Raw genomic sequence first — 10,134 nt, 5'->3', positions numbered from 1 at the left:
CCTCAAAAAAAAAAAAAAAATTCGTCGAAAACAATCGTTTTGACGTAGATGGCTTGAAAAGGGCTCATACTTGAACTCCGTACTCGAGGATGCTTTGTACCAGGGAGCAGTATAGATATTTTAAGCAATGCAAGTTGCTGAATTACTGAGTGTTGCGTTTGATGAATCCTAACACTGCGAATTCTTTTGACACGCATGATGGAATATGTGAGAAACTAAGCCTACTGTTCAATGTGATACGCATATCTTTGACGATATGCACTCTACTGTGCTGACGGGTGACGTTATGATGTGACACATTTTCACGTTGGTTTCCATTCCATTTTATTCACACCATTTCAAAAGCAGGTCTATCAATGTTTTCCTGCAGTACAATACAATTGAAGTAACCGCGCGGTAGAACTTGAGATCATCTGCGAACATAAGTTTCGGTGCTCTAAGGAAATTGCATAAATCATTTACGAACAATAGCAAAAGCAACGGGCCCAGGTGGCTGCCCTGCGTAACGCCAGAGCAGATATCGAACGGCTGCGATATGGTGCCTTCAATTCGCCTTCCTGTTATGTATATAAATTCCACAAGCGTGATCGGTCGTTATAGTTTGACACAATCTTATCCCGGTTGGCAGCAATTATTAGGATTACATGAAAACCGCCTTTAGCATTACAACACGGACACGAATCGGAACAAGGAATATACTGACCTTTGCTCAGCAAGGTAAGCTGATTTAACTTGCAATAGAAACTAACCATCTGAAGCTTAAAAAGCATGAGAGTCTGTGCCTAAGGGCACGAACGAAAGGCTCACGTATGACTACGAATGTAGGTTCAAGACGACAAAGCTTGACCTTTTGAATGTTTATCACTCAAATTTTTAACTTACTGTATTATAATAAATGTTCTGAAACATTCCTCTACATTTAGACAAGAACAAAAGATGATTAAATTCTTAAAAGCCCGTGCTCTGTATATCAGTTTTGTCCGTTCCACCACTAAGACTTATATCAGGTCACAATGATACTTCTGGTGATTGGCGAACGATATCGCATTTTGAAAATTTTTGTGCGACGTAGCATTAGTCAACTCTAGGTAACTGACGCGAAACTGATATGCTGTTGACGAATGTTAACTAGTTTAAGAATCTTGCTCAAAACGTAAAATATTTGTCATGTCGCACAATTTTTGGTTAAATGAAAAAATAATAATCTGGGTTATCATTTACCACTGGTTCACATTCGTCAATTTGCTTAAAACTAGTTGATATATAGCACCATTTATTGTGACAGGTTGATGTGAAATATAATTTAATAATAGGGTTTATTTCTAATTCCCGTCGTAGTAAGGAAAGCCACTCTAATTTTCATCATTTCTTCGGTGGATTTAATGAATACTCCAAAAGCTCTGCTGCTGATTTAACTCAAACACACTTACCTTCCGATTCGTGCCCTTTGAATTCACTAAAAAGCGATTAATAAAGCATTTGATTGAAATTACGCAACTGACTTTATATCTTAAATTCGTCGTACCGTTTTACAAAACGTCCATCAAAATTTTTCATCATCCGAGCTAAAAATCACAATAATGTTTACGAAGCTATCGCGCATGTATTTGTGTAGGACAGCATGACAAATGTTATTCTGCAAAATTTCTGTAGGTTATGCAAGTTTTCCCGGCTGCAGAATAGCAACAATGCGTTGCGTGAGTTATTTTCATTTTATGAATGACGGAAATTGAAACGATTAGTCGACATTTTCTTCTTCGTCACACGAGGTTGGAAATTTGGCTGCTACACTGAGAAAATTTTTCGTATAGTTTCTATGCGTCCCACATATAGATTTTTGCAATGTGCCCAGTAAATGACTTTATGTGCCAAACAGTTATCATTTATGTGCAAGCGAAAAATTTGCACGTACTATTCATATGCGTATAATTTTTATGTGTATTTCTGGGAGGATTGTGTTTATACGCGGCACATGATAATCATATGGGATTTCATATAGAAATTTACTGCTAGTTATGTGCAGACTATTTTGAGTGTAGGAATTCTTTAATGAAAAAAGCATTTAAATAGATCTCAGTTCACTTTGATTGATCGCGTATGAGAGGCAAAAAGCTAAAATATTAGAGAATAACTAATTTTGCATTTTGTGTCATAAAAATCGCTGATATTTTTAATAATTTGTGTTGGATAGGACGTAAATAGGCAATTACGACGAAGCAGCAACATACCCTATAACAACGAACAACGATTTAAAATTAATACTGTTAAAATATGATCAATAACACAGGTCTGCATCAAAAAAAAACTGCATAGGATTTTTCAACTGATTCTTATAGATTTTTGTCCACTGAATTCAGAAAAAATGATAAAAATTGTCCATCACGTCACGTTTTCATGCAATACTTGTTGAATAATCTTGAAAGTTGGTTTTAGACATAAAACAGCAGAAATATCCCGGATGTAAATTACATTAAAAATTGATTTTTACATCAGAATTGTATATATTAATGTAAACCTTGCCATGTTTTGGAAGAAAACCATATACGATGGAGAAACTATGGAGAATATCATTTTAAAGCAAATTTGGTGCGCTCAAATACACCCACTTGCGCTCAGTCGACTGTACTGCCTTATAGAAGCAAATTTGATAAAAGTCATGTATGAAACATGTGTAGAACTGAATGCAGTCTACACGGTAAAAAATTGTCACGTTAAAGCGAAGTGATTTACCGTTGAATTCACACTACTTGTCAAACATTACGATTCGAAATGAAAATTTATTGAAAATGAATCAACACAAAACATAAATAATGAAATCAACAGAAAATCACTTTAATTTCGAATGTGCATTCTTTTGAACTTTTGAACTGTCAAATGGATAGAAAGGATTGTATGTTGATTTTTCGTAAAGCTGCTTTATTTATTACTCATAATTGAACAATTACATAATTACATTCAAAACATAATACAAATAAAACTTCAATCGCTGATAGTAACCGGATTCCTGTGTTTAATACTTGGATGTCTAAATAAAGTTGATCTCGGGTTGATTGCTGCTATCAATTCGGAGCCCGTGTGATCAATTCCATAACCTGAAAAAGATAGCAATTTATTAATTACGATCACAGGTATAATTTTGCCATACTTACACTCTAAAAGAGCAATAATTAGGAACGAAAACGTATTTTCTCCATTTAAGTTTCTAATTTTGCTTCCGATTACCGAAAGCTGCTTCCACGTTTCGCGATTTTTTGACATTTGTAAATTAAGAAAAAAAAATTGCAAATTCTATAGATATGCATTACAATTCAATAGTGATATCCATTGAATAGTTTTCAATAGATAGTTTCTTGTTTAAAAAATTGAAAACTCGCAAAAATCAATACTAAATCACTTCGATTTGTAGTGCTGCACAACAAATTGATTTAAATGCAAGAACACTTAAAATGGACGTGACGATTTTTTACCGTGTACAATCTTTCTGAATTGAGTACGCCATTACTTTTGTATTTACGTGGTAATCGTATTGCAACTTTATCCTTAGCTCAAACAAACGTTCTATTTATAAAACAAGGCTTAAAGGCCGTCTTTATTATAAATGGAAAAAATAATGCACTACTCTATTCAACAAAATTATAGATTATATTCAGATCTACAAATGCTTCTTACATATCTTTTACAGATTTTGCTTCTGTGAGGCACAGCAGTTGAATTTGCGTAAGTGAGCGTACATTAACCCAGTGTTGAAGGACAAAAAAAAGTAAAGATAAAAATTTCAGTCCAGTAGTATTTTTCCTGTATTTATTAAGCAGAAATTTACTGAAATAACAGAAAAAGATTTTATTTAGGTTTTTTAATACGAATCTGTGATAATAATTTTTCCATCTAATTTATGACTTTTCCATATAAGAAGCATAATTTGCAAAAAATCTGTACGTGGTGGAGAAAAACGGAAATCAGTTTTGGATTCAGCACCCCAAAAAACATATGCTTCACCTAAAATATCTCATGCATCTGAAAAATTTTTTATTTTTGCAGACCTGTGATAATCTAACGGTTTTTGCACGTCAATAGTTCTTTTAAACACTCTGTTTTTCAATTATTTCACACTTGACAGCAATAAAATCGAAAGTATACAAACAATTGCATGCAACCAATTGTTACTCACTTTTTTATAACTGTGCACTTTCAGCACAATCATCGGCAGATCGGAAAACAACTCGGAATCGTGTAGTCAACGGTAAGTCGTGTGATTAAACGTTACTACGAAATTCGGACTATCCAATGGAAGGAGAAATGTGGTCAAAATGGATGTTCCATTAGTGATCAGGATCACAAGCATTTAAGCGGAATACCTCGGTCAGGAATGTGGCCAAAAAGTTGAATCTGTCCAAGTCCTTCGTTCAGAAAGCCAAGGGGCTGCATACGCACAAAGCGCAGAAGGCTCCAAATCGTGACGAACGGCAAAATACGGTGGGAAAGACACAGACCCGGAAACTGTACACCAGTGGTGCCCGGGGTATAAGCATAATGCGGGCTAAATCAAATCTCCTCAATAGATCCGCGGCCCGAAATGACTTCTGACCAGGGATGGAAGATCAGTGATTTTGATAAAATCTGTGAGTTATCGCCACACGCACAGATCACGATCCGTGCAGACCATGATTAACAGTGAATCTTTAGCGTTGATCACAAGATTTTGTTCTCTAAACAGTCTCAGTAGTCGATCATAGTGTTACATTTTACCTAGCTACGAGAAAAAAGGTCACACATGTTATTTGTATTGCGATTCATGCGATGCACACAACCAATCGTCTGTATCTGTTATATTTCTCAACGCAATCATGCAGTGAAAATGATCTGACATGAGGTTTGTCATAATCTGTGCGGATCGCGACAAAGTGTTTGTCGCTTGTAAGTAGTGATGTCAATGAATCTGAATCTGATCGCTTCTATGATCTTGATCGCTAGAAGCGATTTTTTCCATCCCTGCTTCTGACATTAATAAATTCAACCTACAGTTCTCGTCCACCATCCATCAAACCAGTCCGAGGGCCGCAAGGACCATATTCAAGAGATCATCACTGCTGTACACCCAGATGCTGACGAAGCCTCATTGTCTCATTATGGATGATGAGACCTACGTTAAGGTGGACTTCCGGCAGCTTCCACAATGTTCCAGTGGAAATAAGGAAGAATACCGGGACTGTAAACGGGCAGATCTACCTCAAGGAGTGTCTACAGAAGCGTCTGATAACACTGTTGAAAAAACACGAGGGCCCGGAGGAACTTCTGGCCGGATCTAGTTTCATGCACTATTCAAAGGATGTCCTGGAATGGTACGAAACCAACGGGGTTACTTTCGTACCCAAGGACATTAACCTCCCTAACGCACCGGAACTAAGGCCCGTCGAAAAATACTGGGTTATTATGAAGCAGGCACTACGGAAGCATCCCAATGCGGTCAAATCTGAAGAAGACATGGAGAAAAAGTGGGTTTCCGTACAGAAGAAGCTGCAGGTATTGTACAGAACCTTATGAGTGGAGTTAAGCGTAAGATGCGAGCATACGGTTATAGTATTTAAGTTGAATGAAATAAATATGCCAAAAGCTTACTAATGGGTTATATTTTATTATCTGAAAGGTCAACTAGGTAATTTTCTACAGCGTTTTTTCCGTGATGTAATCTGATGTGAGGCACCCTTTAGTAATTGAAAAAGAAAGTTATAACAGAAAATATAGAATTGCTAGATCTATTATGAGTCAATCGGTATATAAACCATGAAAATTCATACATAATTGGCAGAGCTATTAGCGTCCAAAATCCTTAATTTTTTCATGTTGCTCGCATTTTTTGATTTTTTGGAATAACACCCCATCCCAAACCTTGGCGTAAGACGTAGTCCTACGTCAAAACCTGGGGCTAAACTAGGTCCTTTGGCAGAATACCGAAGAACAAAAGACATCGTCTGGTAACGCATTGCTCTACTCTGGCATAAGAAGTGAAAATGTTACTTGAGAGAGAGAAGTTGGATTTCTACTGAGCCCAGAGGCGCATAATCGTTGCCAGATTTAGAAACCTTGCTCAATCTAGTGCTGCCGATCTGACGGAGAAAGAGAGTTTCTACAGCTAGCCGAACAGTGTGGTTTAGAAAATCCCGAAGGGGGACATTCAAATACACTTGGACAACTTTAACGCGAAGATTGGCTCAAACAACGCGCACGTTGAACACGACATGGGCCGCCCCATATAGCGTGGGAGAGATGAGCGAAAGCGAGGAGCTGCTTACAGAGTTTGTAATAATAACAACATGGTCATTGGTGGATCGCTCTTTCCCCGTAGACCAGGACATAAGGTCACGTAACACTTCCGCGACGGCCAAACGGAAAAACAAATTGATCCAAGGGTAAGTCGCTTTAAACACTCTATTCACCTTATTCGTGCCAATGTTGTACAGTATGTGTCGGCAAGGTGCCGATCATGTCAAACACGTGCTTATTTGTTCCAGTCTGCACTCAAACTGATTTGACAGCTGAATTACAGAGGTGCCAGATTCTAGCATTTTAAAACTAGGATGCCGAAAACGTGCCACTTAGGTATCACAGTGTATAACGAATGTATCGTAATTGTAATCAACGAGATGAACTGCGTAAGACATCGTACCTTAGACGGTGCCTAGCACAATGCTCTCATTGGCTTTCCCCTTGAATTGATTACATGATTACAACGTCGATATCGCGTCCGACCATCACCTTGCTGTCGCTGAGATGTACTTCCACATCACAGGAGAAAGTTGGGTGTCGTTACAATGTCCGCCGATTGAAGAATTCCGAGATGGGGGCGTTTGTCGAACAACTTAAATCCCGAGCCTCGGAGTTGGCATCTGGAGGAACCCGGTGAGTAATAGACGGGCAAGAAGAGCGCCTTTATGATGACCAGTGACGAAACCCACGATAAAATGCGAAGCGGGCGGAGGGAGTCGATTTCGGATAAAACCCAGAACTCAAAGCTGATCCATTGTTGGGCTGACAATCAGCTGATGCATCAGCTATTTAGCATTATATAGGATACCGAGACGTTTTCAGTGGACTGGATGCAGAACATATTGGTCAAAGTTCCCAAAAAGGAGACCTAACTGAATGCGGTTACTGGCGTGGCATCACAATATCCCATTATTCCGTATTGCCTTTTAAGTTCTTTGGATATTAAAAAGTTAATGCTAAACCGGAACCAGAAGAAGGTCGGTGGCAGCAAACCGGATTCCGCGCTGGCCGATGTGTAGACCATATCACAATGCTTCACATTATATCCGCGAAATCCAGGATTTTCTTCTGTTGGTATTCGGTAACCTAGCAAAAGCGATCTATGACCGACTTAAATACAAAAACATTTGGAGTGCACTGAGGCGTAGAAGGGTTCCAAATAAGCTAGTCCATCTCTTCGAGGTTTAGTACGAGGCCGTATGAATAAAAGAGTTTACTGTACTTTTTCCATGAAGTTCACATGGGAAAAGCAAAGCCAACTGTTTTATTCATACGAGTCATTAGTTGGAGTTATTGACAGTAGACTAAATAGAGGATTGCTCTCGAAACTCCAAACGATGGTGCAGCTAAATGACCTCGATCTAACCGTCGACATTGTCTTCCTCACACATCACCGAAACGATATGAGCTAATGTAGCTATGTAGCAAATGAGAGCAATGTAGCAAAAACTAAGTCTATGACACTGAACACTGACAATCTCACCAATTTCAATTGAGAAAATAAGCTGAGCAGGTGGATTAAGTTTGATGTGGCCACACGGGTATATCCAACGAGGAACTCCATCGCCGATGCCATTGACAGCCAATAGCAACAGAAATTCTTCAACGAAGGTGGAAATGGATCGGACACACCTTGAGGAAAGGAGCGAATGAGATATGTTGCAAGTGTAGAAGAGGCAGACCCGGAGACGAAGAGGGATCGTGTTTCGAAAATACAACATGCAGATTCATCATCCGTTTGCTGACTTTAAGGTCGCGTACGATGCAGTCAAACGAAATGTGCTGTGGCAGATAATGCCAGAATGTGGATTTTCAACGAAACTAGTTATGTTGATTCGAACGACTGCTGGATGGTGGATGAGAGTCGCTTTCGTGTGGTCGGATAAACAGGAGGATACATTCTCTAATGTGCTCTTCTATTCAACATTGCCTTGAAATGTGCAATATGAACAATAGACGCGGAAAGGAATGGGACTACTTTGTAAAAATTTCTACTGTGTTTCCCTATGGTAGACGCAATTTGCACAACCGCCACTTATGTGAATAAAATCTTTTTTCTAAGAAAATGATTCCTAGGGGTGTGGTACGTACATAATAAAGGCTGGATGCCATTATGACAACTAAATTGTACTTGTAATTAATCTAAAATTAAGTTTGAGGATCACAAAATATATAACCAGTTAATCTTTCGGATGTATTTGGGATTCGCTGACTTTCTTTGCTTAGTAACGTGTCTAATTAAGCAACCTTACAACCGCTGTCGACCGAGTGTCAACCGTTGACTTTTGTACCGGTAAAACAGCTGTTTGCATCGTGCCAAAATTGTGTGCAGGAAATGACGCGCTCAAAACAAACCAACACAAAGGCATCTTGAGCTTGTATGTACTTAGGTATGTATTCTTTATTTACACTACTGCCACAGTTCTGCTCCGTAAGTTTATTTGGCGAGTGTGCGGGGGAGGAAAATGTGCAGGCGCCCGCGCCCGTTTATTTTTGAACTTGACCTTCACCAATGATGAGACTATAGGTACCAGTTCGACATGTTCGAATGCATCGGTAGTGCATCGGCGGAGCGAAGCGCTTGCATATTGCAGCACGAGCGAAACGTGGTGACAGAAAGTAGAAGGAAATTACGATCGCTAGTGTTAATGTACCAAGGGAAATTTACCGCGGCAAAAATTTTTCGACAAAATGAACACTGCGTTCTACCCAGTAGTGTGATTTAGGTATTCATGCTGCACTTTTCATCATGATATAATTTTTGTTGACATTGAAATTATGCTCTTCAGCGGCTCAGCTAAAATATCATTCGAAATTGTGAAAAAATTAAAAAATTTGTAATAACACCTAGTATAAAAATTAAGTCACAAATTCATGCCCTCATATTTATTTCTGAATAACGTCGCTACAGAATTGTAACTATGTGGAAATTTTGTCGAAATTAGTTACCCACAGTTTTGTAACAGTCTTGGTTCTAGTTTTCCTTAAATACTGCTTGTTTGTGTTTTTTTGCTTTACCGTCTTTTGAGTTTCGTCTGATTTTGTTTCAGAATTTTTTTAACGCATTTGTATTCTTAACTATCAGATTTCATCAATTTTAATGCACTACATTTGAGAAAAAATGAAAATGTTCAACAATCTATAAGCAGACATGTCTAATTTTCAGCCTTTGACAAGAAATGGATTGTTTTTTTTTCTCAAAAATATAGCACGTCCGTTATTATCAAATTAGTAAAAAATGATGTATCTGATACATTAGGTATGCTTCTGTATTTCGAAAATGATGATAATTTTAGCATGATAATTAGGATAGATGAAGTTGTTCAAACAGAGCATTATTGCTGAATAAGTGTTGCTTGCTTGGATCATTTTGGTCAAAATACTGCTTTGGGGACAGCCAATAGATGGGAGCACTGTTCTGATTTATTCTGCTTGGTGACTGAAGCGCCTCCCAGTTGAGCCCTTCGCCGCTGGTGGTTTTCGGCATGTAAATTGTTGGGATTACTCCAACGTAAGCCGGCGTTCCTTGTTGGCAACCGTATTGACAGTTGTAGCACACTCCGTTTGGGTAACAGTTGTGCTGAGTGGGAGGACCTACGAAGGTTAATAAAGGTTAATAAAATCCCATCTACTGTTAGAAATCAGCGAACTAACGTTGACCATGACCAAGGCCCAAGCCCAATCCTTGGACTAAACCTCCAACCAAGCCACCGAGCAGTCCTCCGACAGCTCCACCGACCGGAGATAGTAGAGTAGCGGTCGGTAGACCCGACTGTGTCGAACTGGTCGAATGACAATTCGATGGCGGTAATAGACTTTGTGGCTGCGGAACTATGGCGGAGGTTGTTGTCCGTGCCAATGGGTAAACAC

This window comes from Sabethes cyaneus, chromosome 2 (assembly GCF_943734655.1).
Source record: "Sabethes cyaneus chromosome 2, idSabCyanKW18_F2, whole genome shotgun sequence".
Lineage (NCBI taxonomy): Eukaryota > Metazoa > Arthropoda > Insecta > Diptera > Culicidae > Sabethes > Sabethes cyaneus.
The sequence above is the reverse complement of the archived record's forward strand: the minus strand, read 5'-3'. Positions refer to the sequence as shown.